The following is a 22,839-nucleotide window of genomic DNA, read 5'->3' as shown; positions in this document are numbered from 1 at the left end:
CACTTTCCAGGCGGAAGGTCTCCGTACATACAGCCTGTGCCATGTAAGCTCTATCTTTCAACTATAGCGACTATAGTTGCGGCCGCACGTACGCTATCATGGTCTTTACGACAGCTACTACGCTGTCATCATCAGTACCACAACTGACATTCAAGACGAAGAATTATTGGCACACAGATCACTATCCAGATGAAGAACAGCAAAGTAAAAGGTTCGTAGTTGCTGTGGGCGGGAACGACGAAATCCTCATCATAACCTACCCTAACGCCATCGTTGGTCGTGACGTGTGACAGCACGATGGCTGGTTGTCGTAGTGTCCTATAACTTGGCGTAGGAGTATGATCCTCTACGATGATTGAGCTGGTAGCCGAGTACGTGTACAGCCGCGAACCTACTTTTCACATTGGAAAGTGATTCCCGCAGTACCACTTTTCTTTTTGCTCGCTTCCTCTGGCTGCATTGGCATTCCCGTTTCTGGTATTAACCTGGCTGGTTCAAATAACGTACTTTGCTCTGGTCCTAAGTGCGATCTACTATGGATATTTATGTCGTACCTACGTTGACTGCATCGCCCGTGTTTGCAACGTATATCGCTCTGCCAAATTCTACTTATATGCCTCTCCGTAAACCCCGGAGCAGACTCCAAATAAAATCGTCGCTTTCAACTTTCAGATTTTCACCCCCGCCGTTTTTCTACGCGGTGACAAATGCTCACGTCTGCGCTGGCTTGATAGCTGCTGGCAGGCACATAAGCCTCTGTTCGTCCCTCGACCTATCTCGTCACTTTGTCACTTACCAATGCGACATGTGGCTACTTATCCAATGCATGTAGTCACATTTGGCTTGCGTCGGTGCAACGTCCCGTCGGCTTATCCGCGTGTCTTAGGCTATTAGTACTGTCGTTCGCTGACGGCCAGAGGAGAAAAGTAAAGGAAAGTAAGCCATTTTACCGGGAACTTTGCAGACCCCAGTGAACCTATGCGGGTACTTGCGTAAAGAGCTCTTGGCGAGAGGGACTGCCATAAATAAAATACGAACGACGCATAGATACAACAGATGCATTGGGACCATGTTTGCGAAAGCATGATCCGCAAGCCCAGCAGGCACAATAAAACTTCGCTGTATAGTAAATACAGTTAAAGTAAAGAGGCCCGTGAAAAATTTAAACGGGGTCGGGGAAAAGGAAGTGTAGAGGAGAGGAATAGGTTTTTTTGTTTATTCAAAAATTACAGGGTTTTCAACTTAGCCGCTCACTGCATCGCGCGATAAATCGTAACACGTACTAGCTTTTATAATGTGTTCATAACATTCATAGATCTATTCAGCAGTCGGTCGGTACTAAGAAGAAAAGCTTGGAAGAGAAAAAGCCAACTGGTGGACGACATTTATAACAAACGCTATGAGTTGTAAAGACTGTCCGCTCAATCGAAACCGTTGAGTCAAATGAAATCATTGAGAGGAGAAACGACAAAATGGGCAATCTGGAATGCAGTGTTAACGGTATTCTACAAGGTCTGGCGTCATCATTTATGCTGTCATTAGGTGTACAAATACACCACAGAGAGTGGAATATCGTATTCTTGCTACAACAGAGCATTATGAAATCAAGCCAGCTAAACATGCCGATTCCGTTGCCCGGCTCGTACTGGAATACGAGAGCTGTCCTGTGTTGCGTTAAACGGAAAGAAAAGGGCCTGAATACTATATTCGGTTACATTGGCTACAACGAAGCACCTCGGCGTAACAACAGCACGATGCGAGCACCATTGGCATTGCCGAACTAGGGCACTTTTAGTGTACGGCAAATAAACGACTAGCCAACCGAGAGAATATATTGTACGCACATACGAACCCCGCCTTCCGTTCCGTACAGAAGATCTTACTCACGATACAACGTAAGTAAAATCCAGCACATCGTACAATTGGCATAATTATACAGATTGATTCAAAGGTTGCCATGCGGTTTATGCGAACAGCCAAAATGATAGTTGCCGTTTCTAGGGAGCATGTTTGTAGTGAAGTTTTCAACTTGCAGTTTGTAGACAATGGATACGGTAGAAAGGCGACGTGACCTGAAAATGGATCAGAAAGCGTCTAGGCGAGTACCATCTATCTGTTCGTAGTTTTGCTTTTCGTCAAATTCATACACAATTACCTAGTGAGGGTGTTGAACGTCTAACACATTATTGTGTGTCGTTATAGAAGTTTTACCTCAATGCAAGGGTAGGTATATCTGCCTATATTCTAATCACACACTTTTAGGTTACACTGGTATCTATTAAATTACTCGAAAGGACTCAGCATAAGATTCAACGGCATGTATTTTCTAAAATTGCATTTTACAGCACAGAGTTCTGATCCGCTTAGACTCAGCGGAACGCTTTACATTCGAAGGGACGTCTCGCAGGAACTTCAAACTTGCATAGATTATGTAAGCGGCACACCCAGGATATTATCGTTGGCGCAAATCGCTATAACTGGTACCGTTTATCCACTTAATACGTACATCATTTTTCTGCATGACTTACTGCACGTATTATTTTAATATATGTCAACATCCCTAAACGATGTTAACAGGTAAGGATCTTTCCCCTAAAGGGAAAGAGTGTTAACAGGTACACTAATGAGAACTATAACGTCTTATACACCTAAAATATATATCACAGGCCGATGAGTATTGTTTTTCGTAGTTATTTAATGCTTCGCCATCTTTCGATGTTGTTAGGCAACGACAGAGTTGCAAGGTTGACACGACTGGATCTATCCACTCGTAAAGGCCATGATGCTATTGATGAGATCTTAGATGCACTGACCCAGCGTTAATTCTCTTCGAAACCAACGCCGTCCTGTGCTCCTTTCGCCGTAAAGCATAGAGCCAATATATTCTTATTCTGGCCATGTTCCGTAGCGCATAGTGAACTGGTAAGCGTACGGGAAGCTCTGCTGTTCCGAAACCTCGACCGACTCATGCTAGTCGTTAGCTTACTAGTCAAGAAAAGATCTTACGTTATTTCTCGAAGACAGCATCGAATACGCGATGTGTTCCCGTCAACTATTGCTCTTTACTGTTGCCCTCCAAATATTGCGCTTGTTGACCGCCGTTAGTTGCTGGAAGCATCCGAAGGTTTTAGCTACAGAAGAGAAAAGGCCATCCGTTAAACATGCTATTACCAAAAACGTTGCACGTTAAAAGTATCTAGACAGATAATAGAACTGGCCCTGGAACTGGGTCGGGAAAAAACTGTGTGGACTGATAGTAGGTTTTTTTTTTACTTTGACTGTTAGCTTGCGCATGAAAAAAATAGTCTGTGGGTCGTTAATTGCGACCCGTTGTGGGTTAAAAAAGATTATCACCAGAGATTGATAATGAGTCGTTGTGAAATACTCTACAGAGGTATAATTTGCGTGAAGGTCACATACATAGTAAAGGAACGAACATAAGTCGATTGTCCTACAGCTAACCTGTATAATTATTGTGGGTGGTCATGTAGGCTTGGTCTGTGTAGCAGCACGGCTTAAGGTGTAAATAGGTCAACTGATTGGATACTGCCACTAAGCGTTGACGCCAAAGACAAAATGGCTGTCTCGCTTGAAATGCTCGGCATTTGAACCTGAAAATAGTCTTTTCAGTACAAATGAGACCTTTACTGATAGAGTAATAACGGTTGGCATTAAGAACAATTAGTTAATGTATCCGGAAACTGCACAAACCTATATAGAATATTTTCTGTCCATCGTTGTTTTCGAAGATTCCACCCTGAGCGTTGGAGAGCTTGTTTCAATATATTAACCTTAATGATCCGCCCAAGCGAGGTTCGCTCGTTTAAACGCACGAGCTTGCTGCTATGCCGCGCACATGAAAGAAGAATCCAAAATAAATCATCAAAATCATTGAAGACTGCAAACTGCTAACAATGTATTATAGCGATAAGCGTGTGCGAACATGGGTGCTTTTTTGTGGCACCGCCTCTTGCGGCAATAACTGCCCTTAGGGCGTACCTGTGATGTAGTTTTGCGCTGTACTTAGACCGTATCGCCACACATTAATGATCCTTTTACGGATATCTGGAATACTTACTATTTTCTGTTTTCTCCGGACGCGTGACTACGCGGTTTTCTAGACATGATCTATGATATTGAGATCAGCTGGACTAGCAGACCACAGCAACACCTCAACATTATTGGCAGCCAGTAGGCTAATAATAATTTAAGCTTTTTGACAAAGTGCCCCATCGTGCTTGGAGGCGTAGTCACGGACAGGGAACTATTCCCACTGTGCTCCCCTCAGCATACTGCTCCTTGCTCTAATACTCCCTGTGCAAAATGTATCCTCCCAATGTTTTACCAGAAGTTATACATTACAACTTCTGATGGACTTTCGGCACGATACAGTTTTCGGAAAATCGTTTGCCAACACCTCTAAAAGCATGATGGGCATTTTTCTGGGAATTTCAAAATGAGATTTGCCAGTTTCTCGCTTGGTTTACTTAATGAAGATGGGCTCGTGTTATTCGAGTATTCAACAGAGATTTCATGAGATCTATTCCCCTGAACAGTCTTCCTGAGTCCGCGGCAAAACGTAACTTTCAGCACGGTCTTTTATTCTGTTTTGGAGGATGTTATACGGGGCCAGCTTATCTTTTTGGGGCTCGTAAATAATCACATATACCTCCCACTTCACAAAACATTTTTTTTATCCGTTGCAAAACAGGGAAGATTTAACCGCAGCCCAATAGCAACGTTGACGGCGGTTGTATTCTGAAAAAAAAATGAAACACTTTAACAGCATTATGTAAATTTTTTGACGAGGCAAGTTGCTAATCAGTGGCATGCATCTGCACACTTTACGTAAAAATTGCCAAAAATCACCAGAAAATACTCAGATCACTTAAGCTCACTGATGTCAGATAGAACACACTGGCTGTTCATAATCAATCACAATTACAGCGGGTTATCATGTCTACAATCGCTGAGATACGCTCAGTTTTACATGTTACATCGTTTGCCACCAGCTTAAACATACTTGCCAGTGTCTTTGGCGACGTATGTAGATGCTCATGTAAAATAGAACCGTAACGTTTTCATAAGCCAAAAATCATCTGAAAATATTTCGAAAAGATAAAATTAACTGATTGAGTATATTTCAGTTTGTTTAATTGATGACTCTATATATATATATATATATATATATATATATATATATATATATAAAATAGGCGGAAAATAGACGGACCACTTATAAAATTAATATATATATATATTAATTTTATAAGTGGTCCGTCTATTTTCGGACATCCGTTCATGACTTGTTTCAAAGATCATACCTAAAAAAAAAACATACTTCTACAGGGTTTTTGGCGCGTGCCTAATGATTTAGTTTTGATGGTAACCGATGTCTGCCTTAACTACAGCTTTAGTTCGGGATACAAACAGCTTACTAGTTATTTAACAAAAAATACTATCTCTTAACTCCGAATAATTTTTTAATAGTAATCATAGATGCATACACTGGATCGAGTATTTCTCAAGGACGATTCGTGCAAAAAAATATAGCATAATAAAATTTTAGACGGATAGCAGACTACAAGTCCTTATAGTACAAAGCTTTAAAGTGACCACGGAACCCGAAACGTACAACGGAAGCGAAAAACTCAAGGAAGACAAATTGCAGGAACTTATTTAGAAGGCTCAATTGGCGATACACCTTCCCCTCTTCGAAGCAGCCACTGGTTTCCGCATTAAACATTTGAGATCATTTAAAATTCTATTTTGTGACATTTTGGTAAGTTTTTGAGCCCTGTCAATCTAACCGCTAGTGAAAATTTTCAGCCTTACTTCATGAAAGTCTTTCTCGGATTTTCAGTAGTTGCATACAAATTGGCAGTAGGCAGGACCGTCGTTTTCGGATAAAAAAAAAATCGAATTTTTTTAATAGTGTGGGCTACAGCGCCCTCGCTTCCATCAGTACAACATGAACGTGCATATGGAAACGCTCCGAAAGGCACCCTTTTCTATCACTGATTTACGTACGTAGTTCTAAGTAACCGTGTGGAAAAAGTTCGCACTCGCGTTGTGGTCGTGAACGTTCCACAAATCTATTAAAGATGAATAACTAATATACTAGCCACGCGCAAGTACGAAAATGATCAATTAGAGCTACCGGGTGTAATGGCATTTCTGTGTCATCGTCATTAACCACTGACATAGTAGAATAACAATTTCTGCTGGTCGGAAGAGGCCATCCACTTCCGCTTGGCCTGTTTTCATCACTCAGTCTTTCACTTTAACCTCCCTTGGAATTAGTTTTAACATTAACCTCTGTCCTGCGAGATCAGAGTCAGTCACGTTTGTACTCGTTCGGGTTAGTTCAGGCCCCATAGCTTCGGTTCACTCTGTCACGTCCCGTTTGATTAGTGATTCCTCGTCAGTATGCAGAGAGGAAGTGACAAGCGAGCCTGGCTATAATAATAATTGAAGCGGCATGACGGCACACCTCATTACCAGGAATTGTTCGGCCTAAACGCATGTCACGGATGCAACAAAACAGGTACCAGAGATTGCGGCTGCTGCCGACTGATACGTGGCAGCAGGTGGCAGGATCGAAGAAAGGAGAGAGAGGGAGAGTGCAAAAATGTATTTTTCGCCCATAACAAAGTCCATTTGCTCACCATACACTCTACGTCTAGCGACAGGCCTTTATAATCATGATTGTTGTTGTCGATGTCGTTTTTTAACTAGATAACCAAATTTCGAACAAGGAGATGTTGGTAGAACTTCTTTGAAACTTTGCGGCAAGTCGAACAGAGGCGGATGGTAGCCCGGACGACAGCCAGTTGACGCGATTATCTTTGTTCGTTGTGTTGAAACTAGCGTTGAGTGGTTTCTATGTGCCACAGCAATGTAGTACTTCATTGCCAATTGAAGACAACATTGGGAAGGCAGCATACGATGACCCGCCTACATGCACATATGTTTCTCAATATCGAATTTATTCTTTAGAGAAAATAAAGCTTCTCTTATGTTGAAGAGATTCATTACTGTTTCCAAAAAAATGAAAAGGTAGCCTAGAAGCGACGTCATAGTTGACCTTTGCAAGGTTACATAAATTTGTCCTTCGTAAGTGGTTTATCTCCGGACGAAATTACTGATTTTATATCATTTGCTGCTGCGTCCTTCTTTTTAGTTTGGTACTACTGACATCCAACTAGAAAGCTTTGCTCTTTAGGACAAGCTAACTATGATCCTTGTATATTCGTGTTGGGAAGACTTATCAGCATTCTGAAGCAATGTTTAACTGCTCAAACAGTGGACGCAAAGCTCGAAACATTTTGATGTTTACGGACCGTTGAAGCGGTGATTGGAACCGCGTATGCTATCAGTTCTTCATGTGCCAAATATGTACATGTAAACAAATTTCAAATGAGCTATCCTATCGTTACCGTGCTACCGTCATCGTACTTGAGATTCACAGTTGTTAAACGCACTGTTGTTCCAGTCTTTATCACGAAACACTACCTTGGCATAGCACATATAGATGGTCTTACACACACAACAAAATTTATAACAGTCATTTAAAAACCAAAAGACAAGAAATATAGTAGGTAGTCCCACCCCAGTCCGACCCAGACATCTCAGCTAGTCGATTGTGCATGGGTATCTTGTGCGTGATTTCACAGATCTCATGCAGTTTAATTGTTAGCTTCCGGGTTCGGAGTTAATTCTATAAAATAGGAACTATGCGTTATGGGGTACGAGTGTTTAGAGAGGCATTAACACGTAATAGCAGGAAACCCTGAGCTACAATAAAGACCATTGATGATCGAAGTACTACTCCAAAATGAATCGTGTTCTGGAGAAGAAGGTCAACCCAGTTGAACTCACAATCGTTTGAAGGAAAACTTAACGGCTTAGAACAAAGGCTAAAAGACGAAAAAAAAATAAGCTGAAGTTTACAGCTACTACCGGTAGGCACACATCTGCGCAAGTTGGTCGACTTGGTAAAATTTCATGAATGCTTTGACGTAGATGCGTAAGCTTTGATTGGATGATGACACTGCGTCTGCCTGGTGAGTACTTCGGCTCTGCGAACCCAAGCCCAAATCAGCCTCATGAGTCCCAGTCTTTACGCCTGCATAGGTATTCGTTATTACGGCTTCTAGCTTTCCTTTTATGTTTTGGCTTAGAATCCTAGTAAATATTTACATGATTTTAATATTACTAAATCTATCTAAATCTAAAATATATTATAAATAAATTACTAAAATTAGTTGAATCAGTGCAACGACTATTTCAATAGAAAGCATGAGCCTTTTAATACAAAATGAGATAATAAGGTGGTTCCCAAAAACACATTGTATTTGACGGTAGTGATTTTTATCCAGAAATGGTTACATTAATTATGTTGCAACCTACCCACAAAAGTTTATTAGGCGAAATGCCGTTAGCCTTAGAACGACATCCCCCGTTAATATGAGGCTTGATATAAATCAAATAATACGCCCTAGATGCCTTCCTTCGAGATGGCCTATGTTTAGACGTATTCGGTGGCAGGGGAACTCAGGTAGTTTCAATTAACAGCACCGAGTTCAATAATGATGATAAATCTAAATGAAGATTTGATGCCGCGAAGAAACGAATCAAATTACGTATGGCAGTGATCACAATCGTAAACTGAAGTTGAACAAATTTTAGCAGGATGCTATATCTACCGCTAGTTTAGGTGACCTGTCGACACTTTGGAGTAAGTCGTGGAAGCGCGTTTAAAGTATAATCTACGAAAAGCTCTTGTTGTACATACAACTTAAATGATGAAATTGATGTACGTTTTCCATATCATTAACTACGACTCGATAAATTTAAGCACACTTGTCACAAAAGCTCAATAGGTTTGCTTGTACACATTGGTAATTTTCCCTTAATCATGACAGATTTCGATGGTTATTGTAAGGCTCGTGTTTTTTTTAGGAAATTCCCTTTTAACTGGCCTTTCTTAGCAAACGAATATATGTACCCGTACGCATACATACGTACATGTTATATTTTTACCGCATCTTGCATCTTTGTTCTGTTTTGGCTATCAAAAAATATGCACACCACATTACGGTAGCAACTCGCTTTTTTGCAACGCTCTTATACCCGGCAACGCAACGATCGCTCGCTAGCGTGGCGCCAAGGGCTTTACACTGCTGGCACCAGGAATGCTAAAAGTCCCAAAATATATCGAAGCAGCGCTGCGGTGCTGCAGCAGAGCACATACTGGCCGCAGCGCAAAGATACCCTGGAACCTAGCGGTTCAGAGCTTCTGAAGACCCATTACTAGGCGCATATTCACGTCCATCAAGGCCGGCTTATTCGGCATGAAGATAAAACAGAAAGACAGAACACGCGAGGGAGTGAAATGTGTAGTTTGGTAGCAGCCCGTTGGACACGCTTCCTTCTCTTTTTGATACGTGCTCGTGCTGTTATCGTTTATTGTGAACTGTTAGACTTGTGACGCGGGCAAGCATGAATAACTGCCGGCAAAAAGTCTTCTCAGATGTAAATGCAGCAGCAGTTGATTTCCATTGGAAGGGGAACGATATGCTGAAGGGAACCATAAAGCTGTCACATCTGTCGATCGCTCAGCCTACATATGCTTGACTTTTCTGTGCAACTCGGTCAAAAATTACAGTGAATCTTGGACAGCTGATCGCTGCTCGGACAGTTCGATAACTGGAACTTATAGTAGAGGTAACAATAATAATAATAACTCTTTATCTTTTAGATGACGCAGAATTTTTCTTATTCAGGTATTCATTTAGCACTAAAAAAAATCCCCACCAAAGACCTTATTGTTTTTAAATGCATTATCCACTTTCACGCATCTCTATATAGCTGTGTATTTGGAAATTTGTAAATACAAAGCGTTTGTTCGTAACTCCATGTGACCTTGCATAGCAAAGTAATCTAGACACATTCTAGAGACATTCTGGACACTTTGGTCAAGGCGTGGCAGCCTTACCTCAGGCCCCACTTATCTTCGTTCACATTTTTTTTAAGTATAGTCTTACTTCGCATACATCTTTATGCGTAGAATTATCCTACGCATTACATATATAATATACGTATGTAAAATAGCCTTTATGGAAAAATATGATTACAAATACTTTCCACATCCTAATCAATAGAACTTCACTACCTCTTTCTGAACCGTGTCCATTAATGTTTTCAGTGTTGCACGTTCCAACGCTCGCCAAAGTCTGCTTGAGCTTCGATTGTCGTCTCTCTTGATTTACGAGCTATTTTTGGTGGCCCACTTATCTTAGTTACTAATTCTTTCGAAACCGATAAGGTCATTTTGCATATCGCCTCGCGGTCACTGCATTTGGTGGCCTGATTCGCTTGTCTATTTCTTCGAGGTCTCGCATAAGCTGAAATCCACTGCAGAAGTGTAGGTCGCTTAATTAGAAGTAACTAAAACACTGTATCATGTTTACATTTGATCCTTAGGGGTGGGCAGGCCGAATGGGGTTTAAAGCCCCAATTGTGCGTCACATGCAACAATGGGAGACTCATCAGCTAATAGACAAGTTCCGCTTTGCAGCGTGTCGTGGACGATAATTAGCAAACTAATGCATAAGTATAGTCCGTTCGTGTTCAGCGCTTGTTCTTTCTAGTTTTTTTTGTTTCTTGATGATCCAGCACTTCAGCCTCGTCGTAGATTACCTTGCTTATCTTTAGAAGGAAGATAATCATTAGGTAATCCTCTGTCTCTTAGGTATAGAGTTCTTGTACGCTGCGTGTACGACGAGGATTGCGCGTACTGCCTCTCGGGTAGCTTCCGTAGCTTGACAATGAAAAATGTGAATCACAACAGGTGTTGATGAGATGGATATACCCACCCATAATTCGAGTGGATGTATGGCCATAGTATAATTGATTGTGATGACCGAACGGTCATAGAACTGTCAAGAAAACAGATGATAAATAGGCGCTAGCTAACACGTAGATAGGGTGTAAAAGTTCGTATTAGTTGTTAGCTGATCTATAGGTTACTGTTTTAGCAACAGCCTAAAATTCTCCTCGGATCATATAAAAAGGATTTCCTATATTCATTCAGACTGTGCAGTATTTCTGTATCGTACTAGGAGCAGCGACGCCTGGTTTCTTTCGACCTAAGGTTTGACTGTCCAAACTATATATATATATATATATATATATGTGTATGTATTCTAATTCCCGTTCTGTACGTCAGTAAAGGAAGTGAGCTATTCATACGACTGCCTCTAAGCTTGCACGCAATTAAAAGGTTAACACCTTTTGTATTCATTTTTATAACTTACTCTAACATTGTTATTTAGTATTTTAGCACTACAATTAACGAACGATCCTGAGACTGGAGAACTGAAATGGAATACACTGTAGAAAATAAACACTTTTATATTCTTTGCGTACCGTTTCAATGGACTTTTGATCGTCGTTTCTCTCCGTTCTTTGCATACTTTTTTTTTTGGATATTTTTTTTCAGCAGCCTCCGCAATCGCTTTTGCACGATTCCCCCTATTAATGCTCGAAGCGTATTTCATAATTATGTTTTTTCCTAAAAAACTGCAAACAAACGTTCCAGGTGGTCTTTGTCGCTTACATTTATCCTTTACACGCATCTCTTAGAGATGGGTATTCCACCTTTCGTATCCGACTATTTCTATATTCCACTATTTCCATCTTATTTAGTTCTAAGTGGACATACTTCGCAATGAACCCGAATTTCAGGTACTCGATATGTAGCTTTTCTACTGCATTGATCAGAGCAGCTAGGCAGGAGTCGAAAGTCTGCATTGCGGGCGATAAATTAACTTTAATTATTACTCGTTTTGCCGGCACCATCAGGCCTAGAAACTACACCTCTTGCGAAGGCTGCTACCATTGCTACATTGTGTCTTCTTACGTCGACAACCCGTTTGGTGCGTCATCCTATGTGTGCCTTATTAACACCTTATCTTGGCACATATTTGCAGATTGCATGGTCGGAAAATGGAACGGGATTCAGTAGCTGGTGGAAAATAAAATTACTCATCATTAGGCCGTCCAAGTAAGATTCTACGAAACCGTAAGCATACAAATGCGCAACTGTACCTGCGCCATAATTTATGATTGTAAGGTAAACCAAGTTAACTTTTTCCGAACTGCTTTACGCCCCTTATCGCCGCCTATCTATACTGACAGGTTTGGCTTCATATAACTTGCAGTTATCACTCTTTGTATAAGCAATCTCGATTGTTCTAATAGCTTTTAGCCGCATCTAATCAATAACAACAATTGACGCCTCTCCCCCTCTCCCCCACAACGCACAAATATTCTCTACAGCTCCTACGCTTAACTGTTTTTGTCTAGTACCCTTTCTTGTTGCGAGGAAAGCTTCATAACGAAGACCCATCCTGTACCTTTTATTTATCTAGACCATATAGCCTTTGAAATAATTTAATACCGAGTGCTAGAAGCTTGGTGGTGCCTCTGATTACTGGCAGGCTATTTTCTTCTAATGCCAGTCACAATTTTATTAGATAAGAACGTAGGCCTGTCGGTTATGCTTTAAGAAAGATATATTTTATTCTATGCAACAGGCTCACATCCGCAAGCAAATCGTAGAGTTGGGCAGCTGCCAACTGCTTTCCGAGGAAAGCCAGATCACACGCTGGATGTCTTCTTTGAATTTTTCTTTGAAAGCTGGAAGTTTGCTATTAGTAATTCCACAAAATTATAGAGTGGAGCAACACTTTTAACGTTTGGAAGCATTTGTCTAGTTTTTTCGGGATGTTTTTCGAGGGGTCTAGAATCGATGGCCGGCCTTATCCGCTTGGAATACTCGTATATGTGGTACATTATCCACCAGTTCGGAGTGGAGCACCACTGTGATTTCCATGACTTTAGAGTAGTGGTTTAGGATCACTTAAGGGCTTTTAGCTTGCTGAGCATTCGACCATATCCGATGAATTAGGCACGCCCAGTACCCTAGTCCCCTGCGGTTTGTGCATTTAACCTTCACGTCAGTACATTAAGTAATGAAGTGGCCCCGAACGATACAGGCGTTAACAGATCTTGCCATTCTTCCTCTCAGTGACGGGCTTTATGACGGTATCACAGAGAAATGGTGGATCGCATTATTAGGAATCTCAGAAGCGGTGAAAACAGTTCCCGCCATATTTCAACTCAATACCTTTTTTATTTTGAAAATCTAAGATTTGTATTCGGTGTGCTTTCTTTTGCGATTGCACCGTTGGTCGTCACCGAATATTACACTCAACAAACAGCAACAACCCTCCTGACCGCTTAATGCACTAACATCCTTATCTATAATACATTGTGGATATACCTATGAGCTTCTACCCCAAGGAGAACAGCTGCTTCAAGCAGTTTGATATCACTGATATGTAATGTTTCACATCTGTTACTGGCTTCACTTATTACTTACGCGCGCATGAGTGCTCCTGTTCACTTTTTTTATCGCAGTATAGGTGCACAAAGAAAGCAATCCTGAGAACTGTCGCTTAATTCGAGCTCACTAGCATCAAGCATTTTAAGCTTAACGTGGTACTCTCTTTGTCAGGTCACTGACAGTTTGCCCGTCATAAAATTTGCATGTGCTTCTATCGATCATTGTACCTGTTCGGTTTGCCTGCTTACCTTCAAGCGTCACTGCCTTGTAAAACTTTTAAACTGTTGTTGTGTTTGTTGCCAGTCGCTTATTCTAGCTATCAACGCCATGTCCATGCAGTCGTTTTCTGTATACATTATTGCACAGATCGATCCCACCGGCCTTCCATATTGCTTGACACCCTTTCAACTATATTAGAAGGTCCACCGAAAGGGCAACATCAGCTGTTCTCAGAGCATTAACACTTGCCGCAGACACTATCGTCTAGGTCCACCCTATCAGTTCCACCTTGGAAGAGAAAAAGATTCTCTATACAAATCTTCTATTAATGATCCTCCGCTCTTTTCGAACCCCAAAACCATTTTGTTCTGCCAAGTAAAATTTGAAGGGACAGATTGATAGCAGAAATTGATGGGTTAAAGTACCCTAGCAGTCTGAGAAACCTAGCGTCTACTTTCGCGCTAGGAAGACTTGGGAGCAATGACCGTCAAAAAAGTCAGCACACGATAGCGCAGAAAAGTGGCCTGGCTGATGAGGTTAGCTTTTCACCCGCAGAAGCTGCACTGGACCCTTTGCGAAGGTTGATCAACCAAGGGCATGTTCTGTCTTAGATGTTAACTTCAGTCCGAAACGTGTTCAGCTTCATTTGAAGCAGGTATAGACATACTATATACTAATATGAAAGGGCCACTTGTGTCACAGTAAAAAAATGTTAAGCCTCGAGGCGGTGCCGTGCTCGATATAGCAGAGCATACGCTTTCAATTACAATTCTTTGATGGCCAAGATTGATTTGACAGCTGACGTTCACGCGAAACAAAAAAAGATTGTCTTCAGCGGGGTAATTTTATAAGCAAAATGACCTACAAATGTAAGGTAAGGAAAATATCCTGTCTAGAAACAAGTGCGAATTAGCCGATAGATCGACGAGCTTTAGGCACAATTCTACTTGACAAAAATATGGCCAGCCAAAAACAATTTTCAGTTTTCAATAAAGTGTAAATTTAGCAATTATGCAGACAATTGGTATTTATGTTTCATATTCACATCCTCCTTACGTGGGTAGAGAGTACTTGTAGACATAATACATGAAGTTGTAACCATCAAATGGACTTCGCAGCTCTCGTTTGCTGACATGAAAATGTGCTCGAGTTTGGAATATGTCTTGGATGTAGTTGCCTCGTTAGTAGACATCTCGGTAGAAAAGAGGCTGTTACACCTCATAGGGGTTCGTAACTGACCGCGCAGAATGAATACACTTCCAGGATTAAAATGTTTAAAATTTCCCGCTTTGAATAACCTTTAATTAAGAAATTGCTGGTTTTATCACGTATGATTCTTCTTCCTCAAGACTCCCCTAATTCTTGACATCCAAGTACAACACTCACTGGGTACAGGCAAAAGTACATTGCGTTTCCTCTACATTAATTTTGCTTGAACTCTCACTAGAGCATTTAGAGCAAAGATCGAAACGTTTCTACGTTGTATCCAACAGCTCAGAACTTGCCGCGATAGCGAAATCATTTACCTAAATGCATTTATTCACTGACTTTAGATCGTACTCGACACTTGGAATTTGCTAAAAGGTACTATAAAATTATCTGGTAACCTGCTAAACTCAGAGCATCCTGCCGATCCAACAACCCCTTCCCAGGGTGGACGAGCCATCTCATTTGCTGCTCAAGGTCCCCGACGGCTGCTTATTGACCAGTGACAATCAGCCAAATGGAAATGTTTACTATGGAAAAGTTATTCGTACCTTCATTTTTGCACTAAAACAATAACTTCAGTGCGCAGAACGAAGCTGGTCGCTTGCATTAGAAGAAGACCGATTATGGAATATTCTAGATGAAAACGGACTTTCAACAATGCCTCCTTTATAGAACTAAACCAATGCCGTTCCGTACCTCGTATGGCTAAATGGTAATAGTTAATCGTGTTGTAGTATGTTCACGGTGGCGAGTGTTGCTGTTGTGCTGTGCTGTATATACTGTACACAGAGCCAGACAACCCCTGCTAGAGTCGATGATGTCCGCAGCTGGTGGAAGGTTGAATGCCATCTATGTACATGATCACTGTGCCAGTGAAGTTAAATGAACTGATATCTACCTCACCTACACAAAATTACTTAGGTAGTTTGAGATACGCTTCTCGATTTGGGAAGCAAATTCTAATCTGACTTACAGTATGTTCCTACTATTTATCAACTTATTTCTGTCTGTTTTTCATCACAGTTGTTGAAGTCGTTTGGAAGAAATTGCTGCGACTCTGACAACCGCGTCGGCAAACCTTTGTTTCTCGTATTTTACGTCTGGTATTTAAACAGTTAGGTATTTTTTTTAGAACTCTTTTTTTAATTTTTTTTTTTCAATTTAATGATCGAACTAATAATCGATGACGTCACGATATAAGGCTGCTTATTATCGCTTACTTGATTGAATAATCATAAATATATTACTAATTTTTGTTGTAATCGCTAGGAGCCAGCACTGTGACCAATGGTGCTATGTCTGTCGTGTATCATTTCGTCGTAACCGGGGGGGAGGCTTAGGGGTTCCTTTAGGTGCATTACTTTGGTTAAACAGTTATATTGCTCACTTGCAGCTGCCGCAGAACCAGCAGTGGCTGTGGCTTAACGGTACGATGCTGTTAAATATGAACCTCTTTCGCGTAACCCGTCATCTGCGTTGCCTCGATTCTGTCCAGCATTCTGAATATGTAGAGAGTCCCATAGGAACCTTGCTATGTGAGACTAGACAGGCAAAACGACGTACCGCAGTTGTAACAGCTTTCTTATTTCGATAGATATGGCAAGCTGATTCGCGGCCTACTGCCAGATCGTTCAACTGTCGATATAGAACGACGGTTCTCACGTAGCTTGAGAAAAGTTACTGTGGTATTACAAAGGACGTTTACAAATTGAGCAAAATTGGAAAAGCAATAAGAAATAAAAGGCAGAGAAAGCAAATCTAAAGGGTTGCACCATTTTTTTTCCATTAGGGGTAGGTTTTCTATGATTAACGGATTCTTTGTGGTCAAAATTTTTCACCGAAAATGCATATCTTTAAACGAATATTGCAGGCTAGAAATACGTTCTATTTACACAAAAGCTTTCCCAGCAGTACTTATCCTTTAAGTCCATTATCTGTTCTCATGCACGCAGTTCCCCTATAATATCGAGCTTTGCAGGAATTTTTGAGGCATCCATCTTTGTATCCACTGTCCCCTCTGTCGCTCACTCTGTTTTCAATAGCATTCTGTTCTAATAAGGCTGAAACGTTTGCTTGTTTTTCCTAGGACGTCACCTTTGCGCACTCTATTCTAGGCACCGCCACTCTGTATTTGAGTGAATACCTTTCGCTTGGTTCTGCACTGGATCTCATTTTTCGGGTTGTTTTGTCAGACATTGGATCTCTAGGCCGAATCGAATTTGTGCAAGCGATCGAGAGAGACGGCAAAAGATTGGGGTCGAACGGGATGATAAGAGAAAAGTGCAGCAGGGTGCGACTTGGGCAATGATCCTCATAACGCGGCAACGGCTATCGTCGTCGGTTCGAAATTCAGCGTCGTTTCTGTCTGCAAGTCATAGCTAGGCCTGCCATGTTTAGTGACTGGTGCTTTTGAGCCACTATAAACATGGCGGGTAACTACACCACTGTTAGGTAGACAGGTGTGCCGGCGGTTGAGGTGTACGACGCAAGTATGGCGCAGTACAACTGCTTTCCGTAATCGCTAGCTCTAACTGCTGGTAAAACTTTTGAGTAGCATTACCATCCTATCGGACCCTCTTGTCGTTCCTGACCGGTTTTTCTGCCCGAAGCAGCAAACCTCTACTTCGATCAAGCGGTGCCTGCTGCACTAAGATCGCTAACCGTGACAGAAGAATAAAGGTGAAATTTTTGTTTAGTCGGCAGCAGATACAAGCCGCTGAGTCTTGTCTAGGCAGGCAGATTTCTGTGGTCGGTAACGGTATTACCTCCGTCACTCAGGTTGAGCCCGAAAGCTTTCTGCAAGTGCATAACATACAATCTGCGTGCAGGCTATCTCCATATAATTGTAGCATATAATTTATGGTAGAAGTAACAATAAACCTGCATTTACATGCATGCAAAACAACTCAGCTGCGTCGAAGAAAAACTAAGCATACCGGCTGTAGGACCCAATTTGCGGTACAGTTGGGCAGGGTTTTCCATCTGCCGGGCAAAAGAAACTTCTTTCTTTGCTCATCGTATCTATAAGTAACATAGATTTGTATCACAGAGGATTTAGAACAGGGACCGGGTGAAACAGGACGCCGAACGCTGTCTCTTCGATCTTAACTGACGCTCAAAACTATCAGCCACACAAATGCACGGTAAAGTGCTTCTCTGTATGTTGCTACAGACGGAAGATCTAGGAAAATAGTTCATAAGAAAAAAAGTACTAAGGAAAACAATGGCCGACCTACAATGTGCTTGTTTCTTCGTTTTCAGCATGTGAGCACTTAAAGGCGGATGTCAGCAAGAGAAATAAGGAGAAACATTGAGCTGAAAAGGTCTGTTTGCATGATGACTCGTTGGAACAGGAGTCTAGAACACAAAGTACGGGCCATGCCAGCCAGTAACGGAAACATCTCACCAACGGGGAAACCGACCCCCGGCGGTGACGCCCCAGCATCAGGACGTCCTTCCGTTCTACTCAGTTAATGGAGGTATTCGCTTTTCAGCGGCGAAAGCAGACACAATGCATATTACGATCGTGCCTTCATTGCTACTATAGGGAACCCTCGACGACCAGCTTTCGGACCGATGTCTTCTCAGATCTCCTTACAGTGATGCGTATTTTCTCCATTACAAGACGTGTCTTCTTCGCTGTTCAATTCTGACTTGCATTACCTCCCTCCCCCATAGCTTGAGAAAAAAAAGTCACTACTATAGCTCGTGGCTCTGTTCTGGAGATGTTGTTTAATCGCCACCAAGTACTTGTAGAATCATTGTACTAACTCAGTAGGGAATTATGTCAAAAAACCACTGGTGTCAAAGACACGAATTTTTCGACTATCTTTAATCATCTGCCGTTTATTTGAGTCTGCTTTATTGTTTTTCTCGGTCAATTACAAGACAAAATGGCTTTCTTCCAGAGGAAAAATAATGAACAATAGACGCCATTAGTTTTTTCTTAAAAATGCATACACCTATTTTCTCGAATCATACACACTACTTTGTATCATGCCTTATATACTCTGTAGACGGTTTTGGGCTCGTGACGAATATTCTGGTGCACGGCGGTTGAAAGGGGGTCTTTTGGAACCATGTGCTGGTCGTGTCCAGAAGAGAAACATAGAAATATTGTTATGACGTTATAACGAATCCTTTGGAAGACAGATACGCCAATCTTTCAATCATTACCTGACGTCGCAGCCTATAACGAAAAGGTTGCGATTCTTTAGAGCTGTCGTTGAAAAGGTCACCATAATGGAGATCTATACTAATTCACTGTTTCACTAACACTTTGTGGCTCTTCGACGTGAAATCTGCAATACACCATGTGCATAAAATCCTATGAATCGGGCAAGAAGCAGGAGAGAATACTTGTATTACTATTGATAAATGAAGTTTATACCTGGTAATTATTCCTAGAGTGCAACTAACGTCATGAAAGGATTGCGTCTTTCTTAGTTGTTCGAAAGCTGTTGAAGAAGCTCATAGAGCTGTATACTTAGTAACTTCGTAAACATACCGGTTCCTAATCATTCAGTTGGAGCCGAGAACTTCAACGATTGTTGTCATTAATAAAAATGGGAAAATTAGCAAATGACAGGTAATGCGTATGCCAGATAGATGATACATTATATGAGTCTTAATTCACACCAGTGCTCAAATAAACTAAACCTTAACTTTTGGTTTCGCGGTCAGTTCTATAAGCGGGAGATCTCGCCGCTTGAATCACCTACGATTCAGTACATAGGTTTTACATCATGGAAAAATAGCGGCCATTTTTTGTTAAGACCCAAATGGGGTGAAATAGCCCAAATATAGTTTTAAACTTACAAGCATATTATCAAATTTCTTTGAATGGTCTAAGAATTATAGTGGCTTTGATTTATCCTCAATGCGACATCCATGAGGCTATGCTATTAAATGATCATAAAGCGCATCTGAACGGATTGCAATTCCTAAGAAGATTATACTTACAAATCCTTAACATTCTGCCCGTGTGATAGCCATTGTTTTGTGGGAGATGAGGTAGGAGATATGAATGAAAGAAAAAGCAAGTAGTTTAACTGGACGGCATCGGTCGTTAAGTGATTGTTTCCCCTCAAGATTGTCCTGGCATAATTTAGAAAATATAATTTTGCCGCGAATATTATTTAATTATTGATTGGTCTAGATTGTTGCACATGGTTCACAGCAGCCAATAAAGACGGTAGACCTACTCGAAAACTGAAAAGTCAATGTTCGAAGTCAGACTCGTTTGCATATCCTCTCATACCTCACAAGGTTCGGTCACGCCAACCTGTGTCACCGCGGTGACTTTGACCGCTTCATCTCCAAATGCCCATCAAAGACACCAACCATTCTTTTTCACCTGTAATTAGGATTCACTTCAGAAACTTGGAAAGGCTATGTATGTTAATCGACGAATTATCTAATATAATATACTATACAGTTCTCCACTAGATCTCCGAAGGCTGAAAGCATATTTAAGTTTCATAAGAGCAAACTAGCTATAGCAACCAATACATCCTCTGCCTGTCTAGGGCTTCCTAGGCTGCGACCATTCATGCAGCCTTGGTAGGCACGTATTATAGGAGACCCACATAAATTAGCTTATTATTTGTGAAATGTCATCATATCCCGCGGCTGTCTTTAGACTCGCTGTGCTCAGCTTCGATCCGTAACTGACAAGTGTGCGTTTACTTCATGATGTTATTAAATAATGTATATTACAAACATTGCCTCGGCACCCTTCCGCGAGTTCCCAGCTTTACGTTCTACCTTATACGTGGCAAAGTCAACTGCGGTAACTCCGCCCTAAAGTAAACTTGGTGCACTTCTTTACTCACAAGAAGATAAGCGACCATTATTCAACTGGCATAAAAATGGCCGCCGTTCATATACTTACGAAAGAAAATTGATTTTGCTGCACAAGCCTTATACTGTTATTTTGGCCCACACGTTTGATTATAGTTGGTCGAAATGGGAAGTAAAAACAGGTCGACATTCCTTGGGCGAAGATTGGGGATGGGAAGTACCACACATGTCAAACTTACGTACGATTATCTAAACTAGAGATGTATTATTCTTCAAATAAAATTATTATAATTCAAGGTCATCTCATTTGTGTTGTCTATTCTGTTCGGCCACAGAAGAATTATGCCTAGCCGCGAAGCAATAAAACGTCATCGTATTCGATGTCAACGATAGCACTGTTTTAACTAAAGAAAAAAATGAAATACTCATACATGCATAAAGAAAAACGGCTACATTATCCCGTTTTAGGTCTTTTTGTGGCCTCCCAAGACAGAGTTACTGGTTGTCTGACGCACCGGTGGGGTCCGCACTAGAAAAGTAGCCAACACGGCCATCGTGTTAGCACGAGTCGACGGTACAGACCGCCGATGATGTTCAGTGAATGTATTCAGAGTCGGATTGAGGGCCAATGTCCGATACCAGTGTATCGTATCAAGAATGAAAGATTTATGAACCGTCGTTATGTTGCTGCCGTTCCTTTGCAGTGCCGGAATAGTACTAATATATACAATGAGACGTATTCTTGCATTTATATTCTGCACGGGCACCGCATATAGCAAGAACTAAATAGAAACTGACTAGGCTAGCTCTCGAAGCCTTGAAGTAGAGGTACCATTAACGACACTCTAACAGCAATCAATTATTAATGTGTGTCAAAGTTACTCAAAGAACAGTTAATACTTGACGTATCTCCATCTGGTGTTATTTTACAATGTATTACGCTCAGATCGTTTGATATCAGAAAAGATGTTTAGCATGTGATCTATTTGTGTGTAGTAGGTCAATCGGCCAGCGAAGCTTCGGATCGGAAATCGCTCACGCTAGTCTAGCGTATCGTAGCCTTGGACGTTTCCTGAAGGCTATCCATGTGATAACAAGATGATAAAACAGCAGATTAAGCGGCGCTAATGACCTTCCATTTTGAACGGTTACTATGAAAAGGCGACCCTGAATTTGTCCTCTCTCCTGCAAAATGGAAGATAAAATAACGATAACTGTGGCACAACGCGTGTCTAAATGCCTGCTAGATATATGATAATAAGATAGGTTTATTAAGAAAACTATTGTTGATTTCTGGCACGATGCTTCGCTCAGCGTCACGCTATCTCCAGTGTGGGATATTTTCGGCCAAAACTTCGCTTATGGCCGCCCGCCATTTGCATTTTTTGTCTACTCTCCCACAGGTTGTGGTACTCTATTATACAATACGGGAACGATGTAGCTATAGACCAATGTTAATATGCATTTATATTAAAGACTTTCTGCAGCTACAGACGAGCTTCTGACGTGACGCGTTTTCTCGCTCTACGGCGGGGACTTATAGAAATGTATAAAATAAAATTGTTTTCATATCGAGCTAATAGAAACATGTTAACGAAATATGATTGATAACAAACACCAGTCACATGGCCAGTGCCAATCGGAGCTCTTTTCGCACGCTCGGAGTACAGCTGGTGCGATCAGTCTCTTTCTGATCTTTCTCATCGGAAATCTGTACAATAAGTTAGCTACGGAATTGCAGGATCCGTTGAGCAGCGAAGCCAGCATTTTCATTGTTATCGCAAAAGCTGACAAGTAATAGGAATCAATAAACTGAGCATTAGGTGACCTCGTTTAAGGGGTCTCGACGTACGATGAGCCATACCTGCAAGAGCACACATTACCTAACGTTACGTCGTTGATACAACGTATTCACTTGATAAATAAACACGTTATACTGCGTTGTCCTGACCGAGCATGGGGTCGAATCCTTCAGCTGCGGTCCGGCCGTCGAATAGCTTAAGTAGCGATCGGCTGTTGAATCGATTTCATCGGTTCACCGGAGCGACTCGTAGGAACATTGACGATGATGGTTGTTATCCAGAAAGCAAAACTGACTAAACTACGCACCCGTTAGCTGGCTCATTCGGGTGCGTTGTTTACTACCATGGGAGGTCGTTGACAAACTTAAATAGGTACACTTATATATTCTAAGG

General features: G+C 41.4%; 1 long non-coding RNA gene across 1 annotated transcript; it reads left to right on the top strand.

Moving 5' to 3' along the window:
* Window positions 1–1,531: 1,531 nt before the first annotated feature.
* On the top strand, window positions 1,532–20,946 carry LOC111266456 (uncharacterized). Its single transcript, XR_002684110.2, has 3 exons — window positions 1,532–1,895; window positions 2,346–2,480; window positions 18,104–20,946. It is a non-coding gene; the product is annotated as an uncharacterized LOC111266456 (long non-coding RNA).
* Window positions 20,947–22,839: the final 1,893 nt, after the last annotated feature.

Source organism: Varroa jacobsoni, unplaced genomic scaffold (genome assembly GCF_002532875.2).
Source record: "Varroa jacobsoni isolate VJ856 unplaced genomic scaffold, vjacob_1.0 scaffold_1085, whole genome shotgun sequence".
Classification (NCBI taxonomy): Eukaryota; Metazoa; Arthropoda; class Arachnida; order Mesostigmata; family Varroidae; genus Varroa; species Varroa jacobsoni.
The sequence above is the reverse complement of the archived record's forward strand: the minus strand, read 5'-3'. Positions and strand labels throughout refer to the sequence as shown.